The 14,025-nt window shown below is 36.6% G+C and overlaps 1 protein-coding gene across 3 annotated transcripts in view; it reads right to left on the bottom strand.

The window, feature by feature from the left end:
• The window catches only part of nckap5l (NCK-associated protein 5-like), a 368,519-nt gene that overhangs the window by 340,033 nt on the left and 14,461 nt on the right, over positions 1-14,025 (bottom strand). Inside the window, exon 1 of one of the 3 annotated variants that reach the window (XM_052032935.1) lies at positions 3,702-3,715. The exons of the other annotated variants lie outside the window; for them this stretch is intronic. The gene's annotated coding sequence lies outside the window, so the exon portion shown is untranslated. Of the gene's footprint in view, positions 1-3,701; positions 3,716-14,025 lie in introns of those variants that run through there. 3 annotated transcript variants of the gene reach the window in all.

Raw genomic sequence — 14,025 nt, 5'->3', positions numbered from 1 at the left:
CTCAGTGATTTTAAAGCAACAGAGCACATTTGGAAATTCAATTGGAAAAGTATTCTTGTTTGCCAAACATTTGGACATGTGACACCATTGGGAAATATAGTGAATAGTTGTTCTGTTGTACTTCTTCCCAGGGCATAAGTACAGTGGCTATTTTTAAAAATAGACCAATTATCAGTGGGTGGATGCAACAAAAACTGCTACAAAAGTTCATTGTATGGAAAATATTCAAAACACTTACTAAATACCAATATAATCTTACAGGGCAAAGAAGCATTTTATAGTGTCATTTAAAATTCAAACTCTAAAAATTTCCATTGGGGTCACCAAGATGGATGGGAGAATTTTTATTTTGTACACTTATTTAACTAACATTTTTCTCAAAAGTGCCAATTTTCAAACCAGACAAACTGAATATGTCGGCAAAGGACAAGTGCTTTTCCTTCAATAATATATTACATGCCAGAATATGTTGAATATTAAACTATAAGCACTTTGATTATCTGAAGGAAATGTTATAAGTGCCCCTTCTTCAGTTAAGTAATAATCATTTGACCAATAAAGTTATAGTTATTATTCATCATTAAAATAGCAAAGAGTAACACCCCAATGTACCTCCAGTCATGCCCATGACTTCTTAAATATGGAATTAACAATGCAATAACGTTGAATTCAACAATACCAGTCAGTTAATTGATTTAGTAAGTTACCATCCTGGATTTTAAACAAAGACAAAATCAAAATTTAAATCTAGAAGAGTATACTGAACTCACACTTTTTGTGAAACAATTCCTGTGTAAAAATTATCAGGTTATACATTACTGTCATGCCGGTTAGTCATATTAACTGTTGATCGATTGCCTAATGTATAAAGTTCCATTAGACGCTGAAGCATTGTCAATGATCCAGTGTTAATGAAAATTTCCATGGTAATGAACATGTCTAGAAATGTATATAATATAGCAGGAATATTTAAGCATCCACCAACAGCTTATACTGATCATTTATTAAGTTTACAGAATTGCAGTGGTATTCATTGCAAACCAAAAATATGGATTGTTCCAGAAGAGAAAAACATATTGTATTCCTTCTTTTGCTGCAATATTTATTGATTTGTTCATAATAACTCATCATAGGCACCATTAGGTCTACACACAATATCTTACGCAATAAGCCAAACAAAAACCTTCCCATGGAATATTATAGAAACACAACAGGGATATGTGCATCTGGAAGCTGAGAACATCATAATGGTTGAGTGGTTGCCTCAGCTATGAATTTTAGCATTAATAATTTCTGTGAAGTCAATTAACACATTACCATGTCCAAAATAAATCAAAAGTGAATTTACCTTTTAACCACTATTAGCAACAGCCAAAGTTAAATTACTCATCAACTGATATAAATCCCTGCCTCACAGGATTACCTAAATATGTACCCCTCTGAAGACATCAAATGGTTGCCAATCAATTTATCTTACCCTTTGTTAGTTAACATAGTTTATCAAACACAGTCAACAATACCACTGCAACATTTAAGTAAATAACGGTCAATAAAACCACAAAGTTAATATTAGCTTATATTTTAACTTAAAGCTTTAACACCACTTTCCAAATTAGACTCAGTTTCAATGCAACATTATGAACCAAATCAAATCATCTTAGAAGAAATCACAAGTTTTAATCATGTACCTAGTAACTGCAGAATTATAATGATGAAATCCAACCATTTGGTTAGCCACAACTTGCTGTGTGTGGGTAAACAGAAAAATTTCAGCAATAGCATTTTGTTTCTGTTAAATGCAGTAGCAGCTTATGGAAACTTTCTTCTTGGGCCAGCTGGCATTGGTCCAACTACAGCATATTAAAGAAAGAAAACTACTCACATGCTATGCTTTACTGACTACTGTATTAATCTAAAAAAAAATCAAATGCTGGATGATTCAGGAACATTTTATATGATTTATTTTATATATGGTTGTTATATACTTTCAAATTCTGCAATATTTTAAACATTCACAATCCAGTATTTTTTGCAAATTTATAAGAGTTGCACAAGGGCACTTTTCAATGTGACTGATATTTTGAAGTATAAGGAGGCATAAAGAAAACAGTGTAGTGTAAAATGATGCTATAGATATGATTAAAATAAGCTGTGTACGATGGAATTGTTTCAAAATAACATTGTAAAATACCTCATATCAATTAGTTTTTTTATAGCTTATAATGTTAATGTTCAACTTTGCAATTTGTAATTTATGAAAAGATTCTATATGCATGTGTAACCGAGTAGTGAAAGTGTATAGATCCTGACAAAATATTAAGCATTTAATTCTACAGTTGTTCTGTCACTTTTGAAATTTTACATAAAGGTAGCACCCATGGCTTTCTGGTGCAAAATTCCCAACATAAGATTAAGGTAGAACCTTTCCACCAGCAATTACTGTAACTTAATTTAACCCTGCCCATTTGGAATATCCATTTAAACTTTTAGGCATAGAGCACCAAAATAGTTTTCTGGTGATGACACTTTCATGTCCTTCATGTTCTTCTAGCTACCATATTTTAATTATTCAGAATAATCACCATCCATTCCAACAGTTCTTTCCAACAGTTTTTGGAATTTGTCAGCAAGTATTAAATATTTAATTCCCAGCATACAAAAATGTCACCCCTGACATTTCAGAATAATATATTCTAACATTCATTCCTTGAATACCTGGGAAGTGAAATTCAAATTAGAGTACAAGGCTAACAAATAGAGATTTCTCTAAACACAATGTAATAATTGTTGGTAAACTGCATGCAGGCAAGAGCTCTATGACTAAAATAGTTCCCACGGTGCCTTATGGTATTCACCAGTGGAGAAGTCCCAAGAGAGGTTCCCAGCAAAGTATGGCACACATGTTCCATTTGAATGCTACATACATGCCAGGTCTTCAGAAATGAACTTTAACATTGTAGAAATTCATTGTTTTCTGCATGCATTTGTAAAGAGTTCTAGTGAGGCAAGTAGTTGCAGCTACCAGGACTTAAAACGGAGTCAGAAGGATAGCTGTGTTTATCAGTTGCAGCAGCAGCATACATTTCAGCAGGACTGGAATTAAGCAGTGCCATTCTTTCGTGGAGAAAGCATTTAAGCTGACCAGATCATGGGAGATGTTACTGGGATTAACCCACAAGACAAAACCTTAATCAGACTTCAAAATAAAGCTTCAGTATCTGCTTTCATTCTCTAAAATGATCATATTTCTCTTCCATCATTCAGAATTAAGCAGCTTACAGCTGGATGGCGACTCAGCGCATGCAGTTGCCAGTAGCAACAGGGCACACAATTGTGTTTCCCAGCCAAATAATGAGGTTTTTGCTGCCCCTGTTGACTGCTTCACAGACATTTTTGGATGTAGTGACAACAGTTTGGTTCCATTAAAAATCAAGCCTATTTTATAAGCTAAATTAAAAGAGTTGATTGGTTTGTTACTGTGTTCAAAACACTGTTTAGGTTCTGGAAATAATATTAGTTGCACTTCCAAGCAGAGTCTTATATTTCAATACCTGCACTAGTTAATTATGCCGACATTTCAGCAACAAAACCACTTTTAGACTTCATGATTTAAGTTGCAGTAAAATCCCACATAAATACTGGCTGTAAACATTGATAATAAATTCAACACCAGAATATATTTCAAGATTTATGCTTCTTACCCAGACTATGAGAGAACATCCTTAGAGCAGAGGTCCTTCACATAACAGTCACAGTAATCCTCAGAGCAATCAAACAGCAGCATACAAAGATCCAGAGTTGATAAACTTTCTCTCCAGTTTACAGCCAAACCCTGCCACTGCAGTGAAAACAATCTCTCGCTTTGCTTTGTTGTGCTTCACTGGTTTCTCAGGGAGAGGGGTACTTAACATGTGTTTAGGGACGGCTGCCGCCTTTGAAGGTGGCAGTTTCCTCGGGGAGAGAAGCTTACAGCAGATCAAGAGCGCACTGCTGATGCTCTGTGTGCGATCCTACAACTGGGCCTATTAATTCTCGTCCCTAAGAAACTACCGAGAATCTGCTGTCGAGTGAAGCCCATCTGCTGCCATCATAATCAGTCTCAACTGAATGGCTCTGACAAATCTGTGCCTGCAGCAGGGGTTAGGGAAGTTGGTGCAGGGGGAAGGGTATGTTTCTTTTGTCTGCTGAAAACCAGGTTATTGTGAATGGAAAGGCACTTTGGGAAGTGGAATTAAAAAGCTCCATATACCATCCAGGTTAAAGGCAACACCAATCCCCATCGCCAAACATTTGTTGCTAATGAACTAAATGAACAATTACCTTAATCAGATTAGCAATTTGTAGCATGGAGCACGATGCAGCTAAATGTGTATCTCCAGGGTAATTTGTATGAATAAAACTGCTGTATCAGGTGACGAGCAATCACTTTGTGAAAGGTTGTAGCAGAGAACAAATTCTACTTCAGGCAGTAATCAATAAAAATAGTCATTATTGCTTTTCACGATTCCACACTGTCACAATTTGTTTCCTTCATTCTTAATTCAACTCTGCACTGTGCAAAAATGAGTTTAATTCTTCATCTAGTGCCTTATCTGCTCAGCCTGTTTGTTAGTGCTCAGTAAAGCACAAAGTGTATAAATTACAGTTTAAACTATTGAAAAACACATAACTACAGAAGCAGCCAGTCATGCATTGAAAAGAGAAAAAAAATCAACATCAAAAAAAGTTAAACCCACATAAAATGCAATGGACTTCTGAGCACATCAACATTTTGGCTAACTACTGGCAGTAATGATTTCATTAGAAATTGAGAAAAATTAATAAAATCTATTTATTTTACCAGTGAACATCAAAGAACATCACAGAATTTATATTAATTCACTGATTATTTTAATACCAATACAAAATTCCACAATATAATGGGTTAATATAAGACCATAAGACAAAGGAGCAGAAGTCGGCCATTCGGCCCATCGAGTCTGCTCCACCATTCTATCATGAGCTGAACCATTCTCCCATTTAGCCCCACTCCCCCGCATTCTCATCATAACCTTTGATGCCTTGTCTACTCAGATACCTATCAATCTCTGCCTTAAATACACTCAATGACTTTGCCTCCACAGCCGCCTGTGGCAACAAATTCCACAGATTCTCCACTCTCTGGCTAAAGAAATTTCTCTGCATCACTGTTCTGAATGGGTGACCTTCAATCCTGAAGTCATTCCCTCTTGTACTAGACTCCCCTACCATGGAAAACAACTTTGCCACGTCTACTCTGTCCAGGCCTTTTAACATTCGAAATGTTTCTATGAGGTCCCCCCTCATTCTTCTGAACTCCATGCAGTATAGACCAAGAGCCATCAAACGTTCCTCATATGTTAACCCTCTCATTCCTGGAATCATGCTAGTGAATCTTCTCTGAACCATCTCCAACGTCAGCACATCCTTTCTTAAACGAGGAGCCCAAAACTGCACACAGTACTCCAAGTGAGGTCTTACCAGTGCCTTATAGAGCCTCAACATCACATCCCTGCTCTTATATTCTATTCTTCTAGAAATGAATGCCAACATTGCATTTGCCTTCTTCACCACCGACTCAACCTGGAGGTTAACTTTTAGGGTATCCTGCACGAGGGCTCCCAAGTCCCTTTGCATCTCTGAATTTTGAATTTTCTCCCCATTTAAATAATAGTATGCCCATTAATTTCTTCTATTAAAGTGCATGACCATACACTTTCCGACACTGTATTTCATTTGCCACTTCTTTGCCCATTCTCCCAGTCTATCCAAGTCTCTCTGCAGACTCTCCATTTCCTCAACACTACCCGTCCCTCCACCTATCTTTGTATCATCGGCAAACTTAGCCACAAAGCCACTTATTCCATATTCCAAATCGTTGATATACAACGTAAAAAGAAGTGGCCCCAACACAGATCCCTGCGGAACACCACTGGTAACTGGCAGCCAACCAGAATGGGATCCCTTTATTCCCACTCTCTGTTTCCTGCCAATCAGCCAATGCTCTACCCATGTTCTAAACTTTCATGTAATTCCATGGGCTCTTACCTTGTTTAGCAGCCTCATGTGCGGCACCTTGTCAAAGGCCTTCTGAAAATCCAAATACACAACATCCACTGCATCTCTTTTGTCGAGCCTGCTTGTAATTTCCTCAAAAAATTGCAATAGGTTTGTCAGGCAGGATTTTCCTTTAAGGAAACCATGCCGTGTTCGGCCTACCTTGTCATGTGCCTCCAGGTACTCCGTAACCTCATCCTTGACAATCGACTCCAGTGTATTCATTAACTATTAAATATCAGTGTATTCATTAACAATTCCTATTTTTATTTACTCATATCAAGACATTTGTTTGTTATTTACATGCTACAAAACTGTATAGCTTGCATGCAGAAATTAAATTCTAAAATCAAACTGAAATATGTGAAAATATCTCATTCACAATGTTTATAGGTACTAAAAGTGGCTTACAGAACAACCTCAGGTTCAGAAGATCAGGACAAGGCAATCTTCAAATTGTTGTTAGGTAATTTCTGTGAGTTGCTGTGGCCTACAAAGGTATTACAGATATATTTTTGACAATACATGCCATGTATTGCATGCATAATCTACCTCATCATGGCCTTGCACCTCATTGTCGACCTGCACTGCACTTTCTCTGTAACTGTAACACTATATTCTGCATTGTTATTGCTTTTCCCCTGTGCTACCTCAATGTACTGATGTGATGAAATGATCTGTATGGATGGCACGCTAAACAAAGTTCTTCACTGTACCTCAGTACATGTGACAATGATAAACCAATTTACCATGGTGGTGGATCTCAGATATCTCCAGCAAGAGGGAGAGAAAAAGAACATGGATGAGAGATTGATCTTGGGCTAGTAGCAACACTCAAAAGAACCCTGGAGCTGGGAGGAGCGTGCCCGCTCTTCCTTACTTTGCACAAACATTTTCTTTTAAATATTTATTTTTAAATTTAACTTTCAAAGCCACTTCTTAGTTCACAATAGCTGCTGAAGAATTGTGATCCAAAAGCCCTGATCTGTATTCTGTCCAAAACAGTCACAGGACCCTCATTTTCACAAGCCTGTTTTAGGCAGGTATTTAATGTCCCAATCTAATGTTGCCTCAGATGTCTCTCAGATCTCCTTGGGATGAAAACCGTAAGTCTCAAATTTTGGCCTCAGTCCAAATTTTACCCCAAAGTGTCTATTCCTGAGCGCTAACTTTTGAGTTGAAGAGAGCCAACTGAAATACTGCCAGATTCTTCTGTGTTAAAAAAAAATCAGGAAATATTATCTATGTTCTTATTTTAAACCCAAACAGACGTTTAAATTTGCTAGTAATTTCCTCACCAGAGTTGCCCGTGCACCAATGATTGCCTTTCTACATTTTCCTTATTTCTCCCACTTAGTCTGACCTCAGTGACACGTTCTTATTCAGAACTGCTCAGCTTGTTGACCTTCCCCTTCCCTATCCCTTTTGCTGCCTGTACCTACTTAAATCAAATAACAGTTTTCCACAAAAGCTGGCATGATCTAATTCAGCAGTAATTGCCTAGTTATAATGTGACCTTAACACCTGTTTATTGGGGCAGACCTGATAAATGTGTATACTCAGTTCTATTTCAGCAATGCTCATGGGGAAGGAAAAAGATCTCATGAGTTGTAACTGTTTTTTTTTGGTTTTATGCTTCTCTCCAAAAATAATATAGCAAGAGTCAGATAAAATTTGTGATTCAGTGCACAAAGTGTACACCTTATAGGACTCAGATGATAGTAGTTTTGCTGCTGTGTCAGAAGGTTCATTTCTTAATCCGTAGACTTGAGCACAAAAATCAGGGCTGAAATACTAGTGCAGTGCTGAGGGAGTGTTGCATTAGCAGAAGTCCCATCTTTTGCATGAGGTGTTTTATCAAGGCTTTGCTCAAAGTTTTCCTTGGTATCCTAGTCAATTTTTACTCTACTCACCATCATCAAGCACAGTTTACATCTAATTCTGTCTATTCCTGTTGTAATTGCTATACACAAATTGTCTGCTCTGTCACCTAAATTGGAAAAGCAGTTCTGAAGTGCCCTGGGATATCCTGGGATCATGAAAATAGAAAAGCAAGTCTATGTTTATTTTATTTCAACCCAAGGGAAACTCTCCTTATTAGATTTCAAAGTAAGTTTTATTTATGCAGTTAAATTAGTTGTAAATATGGTCAAAGACAGGGGATGGAGGAATGCAGACCGTGTGCAGGCAGATGGGATTAATTAGATTGGCATCATGATCGGTACAGACAAATTGGGCCAAAGGCCCTGTTCCTGTGCTGTACTGTTCTATGATTTATGAATTCTAAAATTTAATTTTCCATTTCCAAATACTGTCAATGGCCTTAATGTATAGAATTTGGAAAACTCTTAATTGGTATTTTTTCCTATTTTTATGTATATAACGACGCAGAAGGTCGTTCAGCCCATCCAGTCGATGTCAGCTCCCAGGAGAACAACTCCATAGTCCTATTACCCCTCTCCTTATTTCCTTGTACCCCTGCAACTTATTTTCTCTCACACATGCCCATCAACTCCTCTTTGAGTACTTTTTTTTTGCCATTAACCTGTAAGAGGCAATTGATAGTGAGCATTTATTTGCCTGCACTCTTCTGGAATGCAGGAAGAAACTGAAACACCCACACAGCCATGGAGAGAACAGGTTAATTCCTCAGAAACAGTACCAAAGTCAGGGTAAAGTCCAATTCCTGGAGCTCTGAAGCAGTAGTACTAACTGCTTCAGCACCATGTCACTGTAATATTATGTATAATATTACACATAAGCAAAAGCCATCTTCATGAGGTTTTGTAATTAATGCCACAATGGCATATTTACAGTACACACAATTCTTGATGGTAGCCACATAAAAGGAACTGTATATTTTACTCTTGCATTGGACTGTGGTGAATTACATGAATTTAATACCCACACTGCTATAACCATGAATTATTCACAAGCTAGAAAGTAGGCCTCATTTTCCTTTCATGATTCTGAATTTAGTCTTGCTCTTAAATCAGGAACTATTTCTAGGCCATTCACAAACTATTAATATACAAATCATTTTTTTACACTAAATCAAGTGGTAATGGCAATACCCTTGCCTCTAAAAACTTGCACAGCTGCACTAACTGCATTATTTTGACACATAAATAGTTGTAAATTACCTTTCAAGTGAGCCTCAGACATTATGAGTGCAAATTTGTCCCTTAATAATTTAAGATAAAAATTTGATCTGTCATTTGCACAATAGATTGTGAATTCTGTGTACCAAATGTACAAATTGTTACTGGCATGATAAAAACAAGGATTTACTGAGATATTATGAAGGATGGTTGTTATAAAGTGAAATGCATCAAATGTATGGCCCCTTTTCCCATTAAGAAATGACCTGACAAAGAATTAAACTTACAATGAGTAAACATGGATTGATTGCTATAACTTCACAAATCAGGGTAATAATAGAGGACAATAGTTTAAGAGTGCTCTTCCTGCTGTATCATAATGCAAAAGAAGCTTTGTTCTGCTTTGATCCTGTGAGATATATTGTGGATGTGGACAGAATCCTGTGCCACGCCGGAAAAAAAGAAGAGTGTGACTTCCTGTGCAAGGCGATAGAAGTCAACTTCATTTTGGATCAGCTGAATATTTTACAGCTGAATTATATTTCACAACGTAGATTTTCCACTTGGCCATTACAGCAGGAAAAGTGCACATCATCTCATTGCTCTGATGCAGCATTAACCTTGTGCAATTTTCAAGCTCAAGGGTTAATGAAATGATTAACTCTGCATTGGCCTAGACAGCTCTCCACTCTTCTTTCAGCAAGGAGCAAATAACGGAAACTATCAGTAAGCCTATACCTGCCTTTTCTGTGTACACATGTTCATTCCTATCACCTCGTTAATTCTTAATGGGAAATCTTAATTATGCTAAGGATAAATGCTGAGTGTAGCACAGAGACTGGCCATTCAGCCCAGCCAGTTAATGCCAGATTCAATGCTCTGTACAAGCTTCCTCTCACTCCTCTGGAACATCTTTCTTTTCTTTTTTCCTTTGTGCTTATCTAATTTCCCATTAATTACATCTATGGTATTTGCTGCAACTATTGTTTGAGGATTTTTATGTTCTTTTTAGATGAAAAAAGGCTCCTGCTGTACTCCCAATTGTATTTATTAATCTCTACCTTATACTTATTGTGAATTCTCCATAAGAGGAAATATTTGGTCATGTTTATTATATTCTTTCATAGCTTTAAAAAGCATGGTCAAGTCATCCCTTAGTCATCTCTCACTTCTGCTATCATCTTCTGAAACTTTTCTGGCACCTTACCAGTGTCTTTACATTCTCCATGTGTAATGAGGTTCAATGGAAATTTAACACTGCTTCTTTGCTTTGTGTCCCTTTAGAATTGCAGTACAGTGCATGGTTTTCCTTCTTAAAAATCTTATTAACCTATGTTGCTACATTTATTCATGTGTAACTGCATCCCAAAATCCTATTTCTCCTCTAAGCCACTTAGATGCTTTATTATCCAAGCGGAATGTGGCCGCCTTATCCTGCAAACCAAAATACACGACCACACTTGTTTATTAGGCAGTTCCACACTGATTTTAGGAGTTTACTTATTTCTTCTTGTCTGTTTTTTTTCATCTGTCTGGATTGTTATCTATCCATCTGTTTGTTTAACGCATCATGTGTATTGATATACTTTTTTTTCCTCTCTGGCTTTAACTACTGGCTTTTTAAAGTAATTGTTAGCTTAGCCACTTTGTTCTGCACGCTATCACAGACATTCCCTCTGTTCTCTTCACATGCAAACCCCTTCCATAACTTAAAATACGCTTGCTTCCTTATTTTTCCAATTGTGATGAAGGGTCCTTGAGCCAAAATGTTGACTCAATTTCTCTATCCATGGATGCTGCTTGACCTGGTGGGTGGTTACAGCATTTTGTATTCTTGTGGTACATTTATATACTTCTGATACTTCTGCTGGATTTGTAGCAAAACTGTTCTTTATATTACTTCCTTGCCATTATTGACATATAACCCAACTGAATAATAACAAAACAAATGTGCCTCAAGTAATAGTTTGAATCCAAATTCCAAAATTATATTTTGAAACACTTTCCTTGGCGAGCTACCCATTGATTACAGGTGGTTGCTATTATCAAAATATTAGTTAAACAAGTCACAATTCCCTTGATAAATAGCAGTTAGGCCCTACACTAGCTAATGAAGCATGCAATTTGAGGAAATCTGGTTTTAATCACACCTCTTAACTATCACATCCAATGATTTTTGCTGAAGTCTGTGACAAATTAAGCAGGAGATTTCCAGACAATTTGCTTATATTACTGGGCAATGTCTCAGACATTTTTCTATCACATGTACATTCCAAAATGCATGTAAACACATAATTATATTTAGAGTAAATAGTGATAAAAAAAATGGGCAAATGATGGATGCAGTAGACAATAGAGGCAAAAATACAACACTATTTGAACCCATAGTACTGTGGGCGCAGGGGAAATGCAAATCTTGAAAGAGTGAAGGACAGTTTTTTTTATAACTGGGAAACTGGAGTTGCAAGTCACTTGTTACAGTTTAAATCAACACAAACCTGGATCCTGCCCTTGAGGTGACTCTGGTTGATGCCAGAGTTACTATAAAGCAAATAACTTAGTCATATGGTAAATGCAAAAAGAATGGTATAAATCCAACATCTACTTCACAATATAAATTCAGTTTGTACCTTCAGTTTTTTTTTCCTTTCTCTCTGCTTGTGTTGGAATACAATTCCATTAGTTGCTACATTCACTGCCGATAAGATGAGAAGTCATTCTTCATGAGGGAGTCCATTTTCCGTTTTTGTTTTTGGTCATTCTTTACAGAGTTCAACCAAGTGGATCAGTACAGCTGAGCCCCATCCTACCCTTGTTAGATTTCCACACAACCAGTGTGTGACAATAAATCTGGCTGCTTCTTCCCAACCCCCTTCTTAAGCACAGGCCTTTTGAGCAAAACAATGATTAAAAGACTCAAGCAGGTGTTCTTTTTTTAAATTGATACACATAAGTCTCTTTTAGCCAAGCTTTTTATATCATAGTGAGCATTCCTAAGTTTGTTAATGTATTTAATCCTCTTCACAGAAATATAATATTGACCAATTTGTACATAAACCCGGAATGAATTATAATATCAATCAATTTATGTTCTGTCCTACAAAAAGCTTTTAATTTATTGAGTAACATCTTTCTATTTTGTGTAGCTTTAAGGTTAAATGTAACTCTACCTCAAATATTTATAAACGTACAACTTCTAAAACCATTACATTTTGTTTCATTCCACATACTAAGCATGTATCATCATGTTTTCCTAAGGTGTTCATTAAGTTTTTTAAAGTGTCTGCAGGTAACCTGCTATCAGTGTTGTTAAATTATGAATCTAGTACTTATTACTAGGATTTCAGGGAAGTGTAATGTCAGGTGTGTAAATGTCCTGCTATTTACATTTAATCTGTAAAATTATTTAACAGCATATTGAGGGAAGAGAATCAATTCTTGGGAACAGTGTCCTGTGTTACTTTGATGAGATGGTCTACACCCTTAGTGTCAACATAATCTTTCTTCTATCAGGCACTAGAATCACCTTTTTCTTCAGTTTTTCATGTTTCCCTACCTAATCACTCCTCTGAGCTATTCACATGTTCCCCATATTTCTTTGGTTTGCTCCATGCTAATAACACCTGCTATCTAACCACCTCCATTTTCACCTAGCCTTTTCTGTTAACTTCCCTGTTACCACCCCTTCCCCCACCTCATCAATCCCAATTTCCATTTGTTCTACTTCTATTAATGCTGAGAATTTATGAATAAGGATCAACAAAGAAAGATTCTCCGACCTATCCAACTTGCACCACATAATGATGATATTGTCTCAGTATTTCTCTCCAAGATACCAGAAGCATTAATTCAAACTAACAAGAATTCTTTATTGAATAAAAGATAGGCTCACCGTACCAGGACTACATTTGCTTACTCTGACATTCTGTACAGTCAGTCAGATTTTCTAGCAAGCTCCAAACCAAACAATGTTGCAGTTTGTCACATGATACTATTCCTAAAATGATATCAACAAATGTTACGTAGGTTATGAAAGGTGCATTACAATACATGCACTATGCAATCCACCTATAACCATACAAACTCCTGCGAAAAGCAAAATTTTGGTGCAATTTGGGAAAAAGATCTGGGAAATTCTCTCTGGCAACCACTGGCAGTACCTCCAGTGATCTAATCCAGACCAATAGATCATGTTGATCCTAATAATTTTTTTCTGTATCTTAGAAACAAATAGGTTTACTTTTTAATTGAAGTAGTACAGCAAGTCATGCATATCTCATATGCTGGCAGCCTGTACCTTTGTATATTTAAGTTACTGGCTATCATTCAATATTTCAGAATGTGAATGAGGGAAGAAATTGAGATGTGGTGCCAGAAGTGTTGATTAATGAAATAATAAAATTTAGATGCCATCTCTGAATCAGAAAACCAAATGCCAGGCACCATCTCTCCTAATGTGTTAAAGGAAAATCCATTGGATGCTTCTACATCAAGAAACTGGTGCAAGGGCAACCAGTGAAATTTCATCACAACTTTGTACTAACATGAAATGCATTCCCAAACCAAGCTATCATTCTAAATGTTGTGCAATTAGCAACGAGTGATATGCTGTTAATTAAACAAGATTACACTGAATCTAGCTGGAAAATATAGTCTGGAGATGATGAAACCAAAGAATTAGGAAAGGTATGATGTGGATTTCATTGAAATAGCCTAGAAATATATTATACATATACTTAGAAGTATTACAGTACAACAGAAAGGATTGCTGAGAGGTCTCTCTCTCACTCTCAGAAATGCTTATGTCAGAATAGAATTTTCTTACTGTGGCCTTCTTTACAGATGCAAA

The sequence above is a fragment of the Pristis pectinata genome, chromosome 1 (assembly GCF_009764475.1).
Source record: "Pristis pectinata isolate sPriPec2 chromosome 1, sPriPec2.1.pri, whole genome shotgun sequence".
NCBI classification, from domain to species: Eukaryota; Metazoa; Chordata; class Chondrichthyes; order Rhinopristiformes; family Pristidae; genus Pristis; species Pristis pectinata.
This window is presented reverse-complemented; position numbering and strand designations above follow the sequence as displayed.